Below are 16,437 nucleotides of genomic sequence, written 5' to 3'. Positions count from 1 at the left end.
TGTGACAGAAATCACCGTCTCGACGACTGTGTGGTGTTTTGTTGATGTTTTACACACGCGAAAAAAAATCGCAGTATTCATTAATGGGGGGACATTAACGACAAACGCAGAATAATTAATCTTCACTCTTGCATCACCTGAAACTAACTGGGGTTTGATTCTGCTCTCCGTATAATCATATAATCCCGGGGACTTCTGGTTTAATTCTGAAGCCCAGTTTGCTGGATTTAATTACCACATGCTTGTATGTGTGTGTGCGTGTGTGTATGATCTTATGCATCCCTGCTTTTTCCATCGAATCTAGATTTTGATGAACAGAAAAGCCACTTATGCGCCACTTTTGGTGGAATCTACATAACTGTGTTATGTACTGTGGTGTAGTGTGTGGTACAGCGATCTTTAAACATTTTGATAATCTGAACCCCTAGATAATCACGAGTGACACATTATAAATTTCATCATAGTTCTCAACAAACCAAAAATATTTCTCCTTCTTCAGTGTTTCCGAAGCCCCATTCCACTTTTTTATACTCCACAGAACAATATCCTCACTAGACATTTAACGCAAGAACAAAAAGTTGGCAAATAGAGAAATATTTTTTTCGATGATTTTCAATGATTATGCTCTTTATTAGTTATAAAAACCATACAACAAATGGTAAGGTGGATCCCTGAGGCTTCTATCCAGGTATGTCTCACCCTTTGCAGGGGTCAACGGTTGATACAGTGGCAAACTGTATCAACTGAGTTGCCCTGCAAATGCGGTTGTGCTACCAGACAGTAGGACCTCTATTTGGTAGGTGTGGCGCATTAGTTTTGCTTTGTAAACCTACACCTGTACCCCGGGAGCAAAATCCTCCCCATGACAGCGAGTGTCCGATGCCCATTTCAGTTTGGACCGGCCCCAGCTTGCCTTTTTAGGTCCTATTCTCTCCTGAGTAATTCTCGCAGATGGTACAGATAGTCGAAGCAAGGGTTACTTCCCACCTCCAAAAAACAATGTCCAAAAACAATGGGAGTGTGTAATTCCAACCCAGACAGGTGGGGTACGGTGGATTCCCGTACTGTTGTCTGGTTATCCCGCAGGACCACGGGTAGGTGCTGGTTGGGTGACCAGGGTGTGGTTGAAGTGCTCAACTAACTCATTGGTCTGAGGGTACTGTGGCAATGTTTGGGTTTGCTTGCCATCCAGCCAGCGGAAGACCTCACTCAATACCTGAGCCTTGAAGTTCCATCCCTGGTCAATATGCAGCAACTGTGGTAATACTTTTTTTTCCACCATAATTTGCAAATAAATTCTTTAAAAATCAGACGATGTGATTTTCTGGATTTTTTTTTTTCTGTCTCTCATAGTTGAAGTATACCTATGATGAAAATTACGGGTCTCTATAATCTTTTTAAATGGGAGTACTTGCACAATTGGTGGCTGACAAAATATTTTTTTACCCCACTGTATGTCAGGAGCGGCTCTGTTGTGAGTGTGGTTTAACTGTGACCACTCTTTTTCAAGTCTGTCTGTCTACTTGAATCCACTTTATCCTGCAATCACTGCCTCAGATCCAATGTTTTTGACAGCAGGATTGGAATAAATTTCCTAATGAAATTTATCAACCCCAGTGCAACCCCAAGTCACCTTTTTTTTTATCTTCAGGGCAGGGCATCTCCAGTATTACCATCACATTATCCTTTTCTGGCTCCACCTCCGCTGACAGCTTGTCTCCAAGAAAGGTGATTTCAGTCACCCCGGACTGACATTAAGCTCTATTCGGCTTCGGTCCATACCTTTGGATGCATTGCAGCAACTTGCCGAGCCGCTCATCGTGCTGCGTGAGCATGAACCCCCAGAGCACAATGCCGTTCACGTAAACCCGGACCGTGTCAAGGCCCTCCATGATGTGCTCCATGGTCCTGTAGAAAACTTCTGGGGCAGAGGAGATTCCAAAAGGCATCCTCTGAAAGGCATCACCACCAAAAGGCGTAATTGGTGGTGTCTTCGTACAGGTTCAAGTGCCAAAATCCTTTGGATACATCAAGCTTACTGAAGAACTGTGCATTTTTTATTTCACTTTTGATTGATTCTGTTGGCAATTATGTTGGCATCGAGATCTTTGGGATTCTTGCTCAAGTGCAGAACACTGGTAGGTTTTTTTCACACACACACCATGGAGTTGACCCATTCTACGGGCTCCTCCGCTTTCTTTATAACGCCCTGAGATGTCATTCGCTCGAGTTCCTCTCTTAACTTGTCACGCAGCAATGCTGGATTACGCCGGTATGCATGAACAGACCTTGCCTCTTCTCTTAGCTGTATCTTAGAAGTAAATGATAAAACATGAGAATTGGCTTACACTCTGTTTGCTTCATTCCTGCGGATCTGGTGCTCTCTTTCCACAAGGCCTAGTCTTACACACACTTTGTCCATTAGTGGCGACTCGTGTCCCTTTGGTACGACGACAAACATGAAGCCATGTGCTTTCCCTTTGACTTTTAACTTAAGTCTGCATCTGCTTGTGGTAATAATGAGCAGTCCATTATAAGGTTTTAGAAACTTACACTTTGGCTGAATATGTGGTTGTAGCTTCACAGCCTGGATGTCAAGCTCCTTCACCAAGTTAGCCTTCACGTCTGTGTCCAGTTTGAATGTGATGACAGTTCCTTTCACATACAGTGCCTCTATCCATGGGTCCTGCTCCGCGGAGTTTATGGTTGACTTCTCCATCCCTGTAGACAAGGAGCCCTCCTGTGTCATCATTCCCACAAAGAATGTGTCACTGACGCTGTCTGGGTTCATGTTGGCCCTTTTTAGCTTTTGAAAAGCATTGCTTTGTAAAATGATTTTGTCCTCCACACTTGGTGCAGACTTTTCCATACATCGGTCACTGTTTTGGTGTATGTCTGGTGCCACACCATTTAAAATCAAAAGTCTCCGTGCCTTTATGGCATTTAGAATACGCTGCTCGTGGTCTTTTTGTCCGAGTGAACACTACGGCTACTGCTGCACTGTCTTGTGTCCCTCACCGCTTCAAACGTTTTAGCACGTTGCAGAGCGAATACACTCGCATGACAGAGCTTTATGGCGCCAGCTAAAGTTAGCTTAGTCTCTCGTACTCTTTTGTCCTGAACTTGGGAAATCACCTTGTCATAAATCATTGAATCCAGTGGTGCTCCAAAGTTGCATGTCCTTTTTATTTTATCTTTTATGGGGGGGTCCAGGCTGAGTGGGGGAGTAGGAGGAATTTCTCTGCTTAAACCTGGGCTGACCCTTGCTCGGGTTCTCCATGTGTCTGCTGCGTTGACTGCGAGTGCTGGCCTGGCAGGTGGTGAGGTGGAAGCAGCCAACCAAAGAAGTGGTTGAACATTTCTGGAAGGAAATCGTCATCATCCTCCTACCTGGACTTGCGCTTGGACTCCCTGCCACACTGGTCTGGTGTTTCCAGTGTCACAGAGGTGTCCGCGTTTTTTCTCAGCGTAGGTATGTTTTGCAGCTTTAATCCCTGCTGAGAACACAAACTTGGCTGACCAGAAAAGAGGTCTTGTCCACTCACCCTGAAGGGCGTGTCTTGGGCTGTCAGCAGTGTCCGCACTTTAATGAGGGCACTGATGGCATCAAGTAGCCCTTCGAATGCCTTGTTTTATCTTTAACATTAGCGCTGGAGCCTACAGCGGCTATGGTCGTGTTGGTGAATTTGTCCTTTTTCTTGATCAGGGCCGCTGGAGCTGCACATGGGCTAGATGAGGATCAGCCCTGCCAGTTTCAATCTCATGAACTAAGCCGGTCTTTTGTTGCAAAAATGTCGGCGAACAGGTCCGGGAGCTTCAATAGCTGGCATTTCTGGCCCGTTTCCAGGCCCTGACAGCTCCAGCAGTACAGGTCATCAATCGCCTGCTTGGTTTCTGTGGAAGAAGAGCTGAGATGGTTGCGGTCCTGCAGGCTTACTTACTTACTTCTACAGGAGGCGATGAGTTGGTGAAATAGCGATGAGTTGCGCTGCAGACCAGCAGGATGGAGCGCGGTGGCTTCGCAACCCCGGTGCGCTCCGTTGAAGTAAGGCAGTTTCATCATCTCCCACTGGTTTCTGCAGTTTCTTCAAATATTTTTGTCATTTAGATCCCACTTCTGAGTGCAGTATGGTGAGCCATAGTTGCAGTAAGTAAGTAGCAAAATCCCTTTTTCAAGGATTATACTCTTAAATAAATGCATCACTTTGAAAACTTTGCTACACATACAAAAGCCTGAGAGCATGATTAACAACACACCACATTCTTCCATCCCTTCATGCAAAAGTACAGCGCTGGTTGGTGCATCACGTGTACTTGTCTAGGACACTTAAATAAACACTCTCAAGCATTATTATAGAGTTAATTATAGCAGGCTTGCAAAGTTCTGACTGCCGAAGCAAAGGATGCTGGGAAGACTTTCCTGCAAGTTTCCCCAAAACACATCACAGTATGAATTACAACAAAACAAAACAAAACAAAACAAAACAAAACAAAACAAAACAAAACAAAACAAAACAAAACAAAACAAAACAAAACAAAACAAAACAAAACATGGGTGTTACTTTTCCCACAAACCCTTGATGCCGTAGCTGCGCTTAGAAATCCTGTCCATAAGAATCTGACTTACAGCTGGCAATATGGGCCAAGCTCTTACACTGATCACTAGAGGGACCGAGCGGCCCCTATAACAGGATTTGGTGCCCCATACTCCCTTAGCACTTTCCACAAGGCTCCTGCGGGACACAGCTGAATGCCCTCTCCAGGCCCACATGTAGACTGGTTGGGCACGTTGACTCCCATACACCCTCAATGAACTTGCTAAGGGTAGGGAGCTAGAAAACAATAAATCATTAATATTGCTTTAAGGTAAACATAACATGGGTAATATTTGTCTGAAGGAAATTACAAATATGAGATGGTCGCATATCTCTGGTTTTACTGCTTTCTGATGAATCTTACTAGTACTTAAAACATCAGTAACAGTATGCTTGGTGATAGACTGATATATTTCACAGATAGATAGATAGATAGATAGATAGATAGATAGATAGATAGATAGATAGATAGATAGATAGAGTCCACAGTTTAAAAAATTGTAGTATGTCAATAAACTACACTTTTTAGCATTGCTACAATTAAATTGACCTCTGAGTTCCATCCACTCATATATATCCATCTTCCTACCACTTATCAGGTCACAGGGGCAGCAGCTGAAGCGGAGAAGCCTTGGTCCAGCTCTTCAAGGTGTTCCCAGGCCAACCGAGACACAGAGTCTCTCCATGCCCTGGGTCTTCCTCTGGTCACCCTCCCATTTGGACATGCCCGAACACCTCATTTGGGCATCCTGACCAGATGCCCAAGCCAACTTTTATGACTCCTCCCAATATGTAGGAGCAGCAACTCTACTCTGATCCCCTCTTGGGGATTGCTAAACTCCTGACCCTCTCTCAAAGGGAGAGCCCGGGCACCCTGTGGAGAGAGGTAATTTCGGATGTTTGGCTCCGTGACCCTGCTCTTTTCATATTGTAATTTTGATGTTGTAAAAAGCACAGTATTAAACAGAACATGAATGCCTGCTTCTCATTTACAGTTGGTGCTTGGGACCTTCTGCCGAAAAACCCTCCATATAAAGATTTTCTTCATGAACTAATAAGTCACTGCTTCCCATTACATGATATTCCACTAAGAATGTAGTGAACCCACCATAGAAATGAATGCTTGGAACGGGTGCCTCACCTCAGTTTCTCAGCCCGATTGCTTTTTTTCCCCCTCTTGTATTAATCTCACAGACATACACAACTACATAACACCAGAGAAGCCAGAACACATTAAAAAAATAAAACAAACGGAAAAACAAAGCAACGAAAACTGCAGTACTAATAGCAGGCCTCAGTCTGGGGGATTAAGAGTTTAATCCCTCACAGGCGAGCGGGGCTGAGATGAGATTGCAGCAGCCAGTATTCTGGGGTCTGACAAGAGGTTTTTTTTTTAGAGGAGGAAAGATTAGTTACACAGCCATTAAAAAAACAACATATATTTCAGGATGGTCACCAGCAATTACCCCCTTTTAGTTCTTTTTCAAGTTTTGCTTTGTGTTAACCCAGAAATGGCTTTTCTCATCCCCGAATCTCTCCATCCTTGGATATTCTATTTCTTCCCTCTTACTTTTAAATAGCTTCGATCTCACCTCACACAAGTTTTGATCAGGTTAATTACTGTCTCGGTGGAATGCAAAAATAGACTGATTGAGACTCATAAGCTGATGGGATAAGACGCTGCAAAGTTTTTGAGATCAATAAAGTACCACGGAAAGTACCAAGATGATGGGTGTTTGAGGGACAGCGATGACGTAAAACGCATTTTTGAAGGCACAAAAGAGATGAAGTGTATACATACACAGAATGAATATACAGTATGTCATGCTTTAAGAAACTGCGGGTTTGGAATAGAAGAAAATAGCAACACATCTAAAATAACAGCTGAAAATGATAGTACTCATTGCTATTTTCAAGTCTTGAGACTGAAAAGATGTCAAATATCAATGTAAAATTGCTGCTTTTGCCTTGGGTGGTTATCGTTATACCAGATTTTAGGTTTCCAGGGGGAACTGAGGAGCTCCTCAGGAAGGGAGCAGTGGTTCGTCCTTGGTTTGATTCCGACTGTTTCCCTCAATCCAAAAACCAATTGGAAAAATGGTCTTATTTTAAAAAAATGTGTGAATGAGAGAATCAGTGGTTGTTTGTCTCTATATGTGGCCCCGTGATTGACCTGAGAGCAGTCCACTGTACCCCAACTCTTGCCTGATGGCAGCCCAGATAGGTTGCCTTGCAATCCTAACTGTAGGATATGTGGTAAATGACAGATGGATGGAAATGGAAATGTCATCAGTGTGTGTGCATGTGTGTGTGGTAGCTCTGTCTGTAAAGCTTGAAAAGAAAAATTGTACCATCACAGCCATGGTTTAATGACTATTTCTTAATTTTAGTTGTCTCTGTTGCCAACTTTGCAATGCTGTACCCCAATGCTGTAGTGCTCAATGTTTTTCTCTTTTTCTTTCGTTTTGTCTGCAATACCTGTCAAAGTCAGCCTGGTCACCAGCATGAATAACTTTTGGTCACGTATCTGAGGTCCTAAAATTTCTTTGATTACACGAGTATCCCCAGCACATTTTATGTTGCATATAGCGCTTATGATAATGCTAAAACATATCCAATACCAATACATTTAACATAATTTCAACTCAAATGATTAGCAATTCTAATGCTCTGCAAGCCTAGCATTAGAATTAAGAACATAAGCATCATGCATATTGAGAATTCAACTCTCTGGTGTAACAAATATCTTGTCTAGGACAACTCAGTTTCATTGATTGGAGTCAATCCAGAAACAAAAGATAAGATACTTTACTGATCCCCGATGGATAAATTCTAGTGTTACTGAAGTGCAGGGTAAGAGGACAGGTATCAAAAGACACTGAGGGACAGTATTAATAAATAGACAAAAATAAAGACATAAAAAGAGACAGACTAAAACAATAAAATGGTAAAAAAGGATAAACTGCAACATGAGAAAAGGAGCAAAAAGACAGTTACAGGCAGTGGCCAGTGGTACTTTGGCAAGTCAGAGTTGTGAGCTTTCCAAACTGCTTTTGTACAGTTTGATAACTAAAGAAGAGTCTGGGCACAAAGGAGTGTCTGAAGTGTTCAGTTCTGCACCGGGGTTGGAAGATCTGCTGGCTGAATGAGCTGCCCATCAGCCACAGCTCATGGTGCAGGGTAAGAAGGATTGTCGAGGACCGATCCAAGTTTGTCCTTTACCCTCCTCTCAGCCACCATTTCCAAACTGTCCAAGTTTAGTCCCACAGCAGAGTGAGCTATCCACACCAGCTTGTTTAGCCTGTGACCTCACAAGTATTGGCACCGCCGCACCAGCGCACTACAGCAAAGATGAGTGGACTGGCTACCACAGTACCATGAGGGACTCGGGTGTAACATGCCACACTGTGACATACTGTTGTTGTCCTGTGAGGTAGTCCAAAATCCAGGGAGTGATGTCAGGGTAAAGTTGCATACCCAGCAGCTTGTGTCTCAGGTGGGTGTGTTTGATGCTATTGAAGGCACTGGAAGAAGTCATAGAAAGTAACTCTCACTGTGCTTCCTGCACTTCCTTGCATGTGAGGAAGATATTTGTGTCCTGTAGTGACATGCGGTGAGGTTCATGGCTGGTGAGGCACTGATGTCATCACAGTCAGATTTACAAACATATGAACCCTACGGAGTAGCTCGTTCACCATTTTATTGGCAACAGTTAACGTGTTTTGTTTAAAAGATCATATCAGCATTTTTTACATATACAAACTGTAGCATAGAAAAAAAGCACATTTAAAAAAAAAAGGTTATTATCTCTTCCCTTTACTTATAAATGAAGTCTATGCGCCGCTTCCTCTCAGGAAAAGCATCGATAACTTGCTTGTAGAAGTCTTCCTTATCTTAAAAGTCTCTGTCTTGATGGAAATCACTGTTCCGACTGTATGTTTTGAGTCTTTTCAGTGCTGAGAATGACCGCTTCTGTCCTGTGGTCCGAAGCAAACCAATTAGCTCAGGTGTTGGTCTTCCCTTAATTATTATCTCCTGCTTTGACTGAAAGTCCAGTTTAGAAAGTTCTTTCAGTTTAAAGTTGTAATCCTCCATTTAGGAAATTAGGCCAAGCAAGAACAAAAAATTACTGGAAGGCTGCACTTGACTTGCCAACTGTTTACTGTAGCTTGCTATTGCTAATTATATTATTCTGTTGCTGAGTACTAAGAAGGATCCCTGGGATCACCAGTGCCCCCTACCATGAGGCACCGTTACTGCGTGCCTCACTTAATGTCTCTTTGCAGTCGTTTTATGATTGCTCAGCACAAGAAACACGTTAAAGTTGTTGACAAAAAACATTATACAAATTAGCTAAACTATGAAATTTAGTTCATATATTGAAAGTGTTTGAAAATTTTAATAGTGACATACACGAGACGGCACTACAGTCTCAGCGCATAGCATTGCAGCACAGTTAGCATAATCATTGTGCAATCCATCGTGGGCTCAGCTGGTTGCTGTGACACCGCATGTCTCTTCTTCACATTGAAACAATGTGAATTTTTATTTCAGCAATTTTGAAAAAAAACAACTAAAAATGGTGAATTTAAGTGGAAAATTATTTAACATTACAAATCGCCGAATAGATAGCCATTTAATTTATTTTTTCATTTTACATTTTTTTTCTTTCCATAATGACAGGTGAGGCCCGGCCTCCCCTGCCTCTACTGATTGCACATCACTTGTATCCTCCACACAACTGGGCTGCCTGTATGCAAACTGCAGGGTTCCAGGAAAGCAGATACCTGTCGCCTTTTCCTCAGGTGCTGAAGGACACACCTCAAAATGTATTCATGACATGTGAAGTTAGTGCCCCTGAAGTTGAAAAATATGTTAAGCTCTGCAGCAAATTATAGGCCAACTTTGACTCTAGGTGGGAATTTCCCACAGCCTGTTGTCCTTAATCTTACTCTAGACCTCTTTTGTGTTGTTTTGTCCCATCTTGGTATAATGTCCTTTTCTACTGTGACTGATTTAATACATCTGTGGTGGTATTTCATGCCCACATAGTATGGCATAAGAAATAAGTGGGAGTTTTTCCAGACACCAAGCTCTGTATAAACGTATAATACCACAAAAGGATATGTCGTTAAGTGTGTCTGTGCGTAAATGGTCTAATGAACCATTAAGCTTGGGATCTAAATCTCTGTTCTTCAGTTGCCCAGGATCCTCTCAGGTATTCTAATCAGATCTAACTACAGGGAGTAGATAATAAAAAACTGCCTGTATGCCTATTAAAAATGTTCAGAAAGATTAATCTTTCAATCGATCAGACAGTACATTATGTAATTCCTTCATTCATCTTCTGCCGCTTATCCTTCAGTCAGGGTTGCGGGGGGATGCTGGAATCTACCCCAGCTGTCTTTGGGCAAGAGGCAGGATACACCCTGGACTGGTTGCCAGTCAATTTCAGGGCCGCATATGTACCTTTATTTTAAAAATAAAGGTACAGCTGCAGCTTTGTGAATGGCTTAAGAGAAACAGCTTATCGTTGTTTTCGTGCCATCTAAGAACATTCTTGTAATATAAGGTAGAATTATTATTAAGTAAACTGAAGGCAAGTGGAGGATGAGCCCATGATATGCCTTGTCTAAATTCCTTGTGGGGAAATTTATGTATCTGTTTACTTAATAAAATATATCTCCCCTCTCAATGAGACAGAATGCTATGGCTCATATGTCATTGCAAGGACACCGAGATATGTATAAACAGTTGTTTCCTTCTATTACTAAAGTTCATCCATGGGGAAAAATAGAATGGGACTCAGGCAGCTACTCACTTGTTCAACAGCATTTTATCAGCAAGAGCTGTAGATAGACGAATATGGTTTGCTGTCACATACGAGGATAAACTGTACATACATTTTTTTCAATAAAAATAAATATCAAATATTTGTCTGAAGAAATACCAAAAAAAAATAAACAGTGTTTATACAGTTCAATTTTTTTTTAATTAACAGAACAATAATAAAAAAATATCTAAAGCTAAGAGAAACTACTCAAAAAATATAAAAATATATAAAAAACTGAAAAATATTTTTTCAGGAAAAATAGTAGTCCTATAAGGGACCATTTACTGGCCCTCAAATGGCACTGCCATTGCTGAGATTCTGGTTAGGGTTACCTTTAAGATGTACACACAAAAGTTACAAGCAATAATCCAATCAGACATTTTATTTTGTTCATGAATAAATCCTGTACATAAACAGACACAGTTAAAGGGGAAAAAATAATCCATTTGGTAAGCACCGGGAGCACTGTGACTTACAAATTAGCAGAAGAAAACATTAAATTGATGCCATTTAATTCATGTGTATGGTCTTTTCACTGTGAAATGGAGATTGTCATCTGGATTGTAATGTCTAGATAATACTGACAGGCATTTGGCAAGTTCAAAACTGAATCTCCAAACCCTGACGTCAAAAAGATTGTGCCAAACAGCAATACCGACATCCTGATCAGGCATGTGCAAAGGTATTAGGGGGGAGTGGATTGATGTAGAATTGGACCAAAATACAAAAGTTATAAAATGAACAGCAAGACAGTCTGAGTGTATAAATTAGATTAAAAAAAATCAGTCATGGAATTTTAGAAATGCATACAAATTAGCTATCTATCAAGTGCAGCTTAATGAATATCCATTCCCCAAGCAATAGCTATCTGCCTTTAATGACTTGAGCAACACATTTTGTCATAGAAAAGTAATTGTAGGTTAATTTGTGCACTTCTCCCCTTACCACATACTTGATTCGAATGAACTTCAAGTGCTTGCGCGAGCTTTTGCAGATATTTATAAGCAATAGCAAGAATCAATGTTTCCACACTCCTGGAATGTGAGCTAGTTTACAATGAATACAAGTGGGATGGATGTTGAGGCTATCAAATGTAGTATCATCATTCTTTATAATCACAAGATTGCTGATTTGCACAGCACAGCTAGTTGCTGTAACATAACAAAATTCATGAATGCACACACTCAAACAGGCTAAATCAGTCCAAATGAGGCTGCAGTGTTTGCTGAAATAATTCATATTCAGGGCAGGTTCACAGCTTATCAACACTGCTCCCTACAGACATCAAAATCCCTTCTTGCATAAAAGGGATTCCAGTACAGCAAGGTAGCAGGTAAATTACTGACTACTGTCTCAGTCCTCTGCATATGTCAAATCTGTTCTTTTCATCACTTTGAAATTTGACAACTCTTTAGATCTTTTTATATCTTTCGCCATCTATTGCACTTTTTTACTTACACTGGTTAGGACATTGACAGTACAGTCATTGTTTCTACTCCGGTGATCATAAAGCAAAAACCCATCAGAAGCTTTTCTCTCTTCTTCTCCAAGGCTCTGCTATTTTAGGTGCACGTAAACCTCCCAAAAATTTGTGGGCTCAATTTGTGTGCCGTGGCTTTTTTTTAAAACTACTAAAGACATGGGGATCTCTTCGCCACGGCAGAATTGATGAATGGAGCCATCAGTATTCCGTTCAGGAGATGGGACTCGAGACAGATGAACAAAAACATACCCAACAGGCAGCAGCATCTCCTGCCCAAGCCTCAGCTGAAGTCAGGTTCAAGTCAGATATTATTTATACTATCCCAAATTATGTTTTCTAATGGCACTTTCCATATAGACCAGGTCTGGAGCACACTTTTTTAAAATGATTTACAAGAACCCAACATTCATTTTGAACACAATTGAGGTAAAAGCTGGCGGGCTTCTGTCACGACCAGTCGTGGTGAAAAGAGAAAGAGCAAGAGACGGGGAGAGATGGAGGGCAAGAGAGTGAGATGGGGGTGATACGAGGGTTGGGAGTGACAGGCGCAAATGATTATTACAACAGCTGTGCTAACAGCTACAAGATTCTGGTAACATGATAAAATAATGGCCTCAATATTCATGAAAGAAATAGTGAAATAATGATGGGCACCTAGCAGTAACGGTGCAGTAGATCAAATCATGCACCCTGACAACCTGAAAATGAGAGAGCCCAAGGACTTGGGAGAAGAAAGGAGGTTGCTATCGTGCTTTGATAAAGGGATATGAGTGCAGACAGGATAAGAAGAGTGGGAGGAATGAGAGAAGTGCATCACGGGATATCCCCTCAGCTGGTTAAGCCTATGGCAACATAAATAGGGCTAGCCTCGCCCTTAATATATGCTTTCACAAAAAAGGTTTTAAGTCTATTTTTCAGCAAAGAGAGGGTGTCTTCCCCTCCTGGAGTGAAATTGGAAGATGGTTCCACAGAAGAGGAGCTTGGTAAGTGAATGCTCTGGCCCCTTTCGGAGATCCTGGGGACCACAAGGAGCACAGCCTCCTGGGAGCGTAGGGATCTGATTTGGTGGAAGGGTTCTAATTGTTCTTTGAGATACGATGGTGCCTTGCCAGTGTGATTTTATAGGTAAGGATAATGATTTTAAACTCTGAATTACTCTGAATTGTATAGGGAGTCAGAGCAGAGAAGCCAATACTGGGGCTCTCACAGTAGTTTACCAGATAGAACACATGCAAAAGTATTATGAATGAGCTGGAGAGTCTTGAACAACAAGAGCTACAACAATCCAGTCTAGAAGAGATAAAAGCAATGGATATAAATTTGTTTTTTTGGTTTTATAATCTTCCTTTTTTCATAGCCCAAAGTTCGAAATACATCGATCACATTGTCTACTCAGTGATTGATACAGGACAAACTAGTTAGTCAGCAAGTTATACGTTCTATAAAGGTATGATTTTGAGCTTAGAACGGAAGGAATCAGATCCTTTAATTTCACCACAGCATCCTCTGACAGAAGTCTTGTCTAAGCACATTTGTCTACCATTCCATAATCCTGTTATAAAAATTCCATTCAAAAGTAACCAAAAAATGGCCTGACAAAATGGATTTCTGTGGGTGGACCAATAATTGGGAATTTTGAATACTATGCCGTATATCGAACAAGGTCAAGTGTCATTAAAACAATGGTTGGGTTTATATACACATTAATGGAAGCCAATTGTGTCCAAAGATTTGAACTGCAGCACCCATGGTGACGCCATCAGTGTCTACATGAATGTTAAAATCGCAAGGATTGAGAAGGCTATCCATCTCAAGACCTAAACTTGATATGGATCGGCTATTCTTTTCCAGGCTGGATGCAAGAGATGAATCAAAAGAATTTTAAATGAGCTATAGTTGAGTTTCAGTTTGGTATCGAGCAATAAACCTGAATGGAAGATAGCATCCTGTCAGCCTCCTCGACCAGAATTTTCGGGAACGTCAGTATCAATATGCCTGGGAGTGGACCCATTTTGGGTCATGCATTAGGGAGAATACATCAATATGATTGTCTGATATTAAATTGCACACGACTCCATTCAAACCCAACTGTATCATATCCGCCAAGCGGTGTCTCGCATCACAAACTACTCTATCAAGTTCTGTTCTTTCACCTCCACCAGTGGTTGGGACAAATGGGCCCTCCTAATCACGTATTGCCAAGGACTGGATCCTGTTCTCGACCTATGAAGATCAGCCGACCCTGAAGAAAATCATACAGTTGGCTATTTGGGTCGCACATCACCAAGAGGCGTGTTGAGCTGAACGCTCCTCTCCACCAATAGGAGCTCAGGTTGCAGACTGGGCCATGCCAGAGGAGCCCATGAAGCTCACAGCTGTGGAGAAGAACCACCTCCTAGCGTCAAGGCTGTGTCTATACTGCTGGGGCCACATCTTCATGTGAATAACGTCAACAACTTTGGGGGAGGACAAAATTTCACCAAACTTGACCTCAAAAGTGTCTGCAACCTCATTTGAATCCAAGACAAGTGGAAAACTGCTTTCATAACACCCACAGGTCATGACCTGGTGATGCCTTGTGGACTAGCGAATAGCCTGCAAGGCATAAGTTGTATGAATTTCTCCCATTATTGAATGAATACGTATTTGCCCTCTTACGCCTACTCCCCTAGGCGTAATACTTCTGAACCCAAATCACCAGTGGTCTCATACCATTCCAGTGCGTATTGGGCTACCAACTTGCCCTATCCCCATGGTGAGGTGAGGAATTGGGGGTGCTGTACATAGACCTCAGGAGAAGCAAGCATGTCTGGGACAGCAGCTTACAATAAGTCCGCAGCCATCGCCAGTAGTGAACCCCTTGTCTACACTGTGGACAACCTTCCAGTTAGACCTTCCTCTGTCCTACTGCATACACTCCTATATTCATGTTTCCCCCTTCAAACCCTGTGTCTCTCCCCCCAAGCTTAGCCTGGAGAAGGACCCACCACCGCTGCAGAAGGATGAATGGGTTTCGACATCCTTGTGTTGCAGGGGATGCTTGGAACAACTGATCAATTGGGCAGGGTATGGCTTAAAGGCATGAGCTAATTTTTTATTGACATGTTAAACAAGTTCAATGAAATCTATCCATTAGCCTCACAATTACCTTTTCAAATCCAAGCTCAGGTGAGTTCCCTACCCCAAATGACAAACACATAATGAAACATAAATACATTGCAATGACTACTTCATTAATATAGAGAACCCTTTTTACATAGGCTAATGTCAAGTTCCAGTAGTTACACACTGTTAAAACTGAAGAGGCGTCTTGGATGAAGTGAAACTTCTTAAATTAAAGAAACTGTTTCAGACAATTGATAATGCACATATTTGCTGAGTAAGATCAACCACTTTACAACTTTTCTTTTTTATTTTCATCCAATACTATATATCCAATATTCCAAGTTTCTCCAATCCAAATTAAAAAGATCAGGGGGGAAATAGCTGATGACAGACATGGTGTAAAAATGTCACCATTGTGCACCATCAACCTGTTGTCTCCTGAAGCCCAAGGACATATAGTATGTTCTTTTGTGTTTGTGCTGATAAGAGTTTTTTCCTCTCCTCTGAACCCTGATTCAATCCTCGATGTTTCCTTTTGAAGAGCGGCGATGATATAGCAGGGCAGTTGGAAATGGGATGCTTGCAGTTGCTCATTGCATTCTCAAGTTCTCACTCAGGTATGCTGCGCTCTGTCTCCATTTCATTATTGGTAACTGAATACCACCTACTCTGCCTTGTTTTTGAAATTCAGCTGTTGATTCTACTTAAAAGAAGAAGAGCGCAATTTAGCCAGGTGATCAAAATTGGCCAGTGAATCGTCAGCATATTTTAATTGAAACAATATTGATTTGCTTCAGGGAGGTGTTATTTGAGGCAAAAGCCATCGTGGAAATGTCCTCTGGGAGATTGCAGTCATTAACTATCAGTCTACCAGCACCACAAAGTATTTTAAGGCAGGTAAGGAAAATACTAATGCAAACGTATTCAACTGTTCCCCTACTCTTATGGTAGAATTATGTTTTTCTTAGACAATCATTTACTCTATTGCATATACCAGTCATTCTGAAGTCAGGGTAGTTGTGGGGCTGGCAGAAGTCAATGCCAGCAGCCATTAAATAAGAGGCAGTAAACTCCGGACTGGATGGCTCACATAGACACATACGGCCATTCACTCATTCATTTAAACAGCATGCCAATGTAGAGTCTTCAGTGCCGGACTGGCCATTGGCTACTTACCTGATGGAGATCCAGAAGTTGGCTCTTGTTAGTCCATACTGTATGTCTGGTGGTCTGGGATGTGGTCTGGGAGAAAGGTCAGAGAAAAGGTAAAGGCTTGTTCACACTTGTCACACTTGTTTAGTGTCAAATATATCAAAAGACCCAAGCATTTGCTCAATTCCATCCATGAGAGTAGCCCGACTAGAGACAGCCTTGACTTTGCCGGTCCATTTATTAATCCTGTTTTTCTTGAATGGACTTTG

This window comes from Fistularia commersonii, chromosome 17, assembly GCF_037954325.1.
Source record: "Fistularia commersonii isolate RoL2024-O1a breed Wild chromosome 17, RoL_Fcom_v1.0, whole genome shotgun sequence".
Taxonomy (NCBI): domain Eukaryota; kingdom Metazoa; phylum Chordata; class Actinopteri; order Syngnathiformes; family Fistulariidae; genus Fistularia; species Fistularia commersonii.
This window is presented reverse-complemented; position numbering follows the sequence as displayed.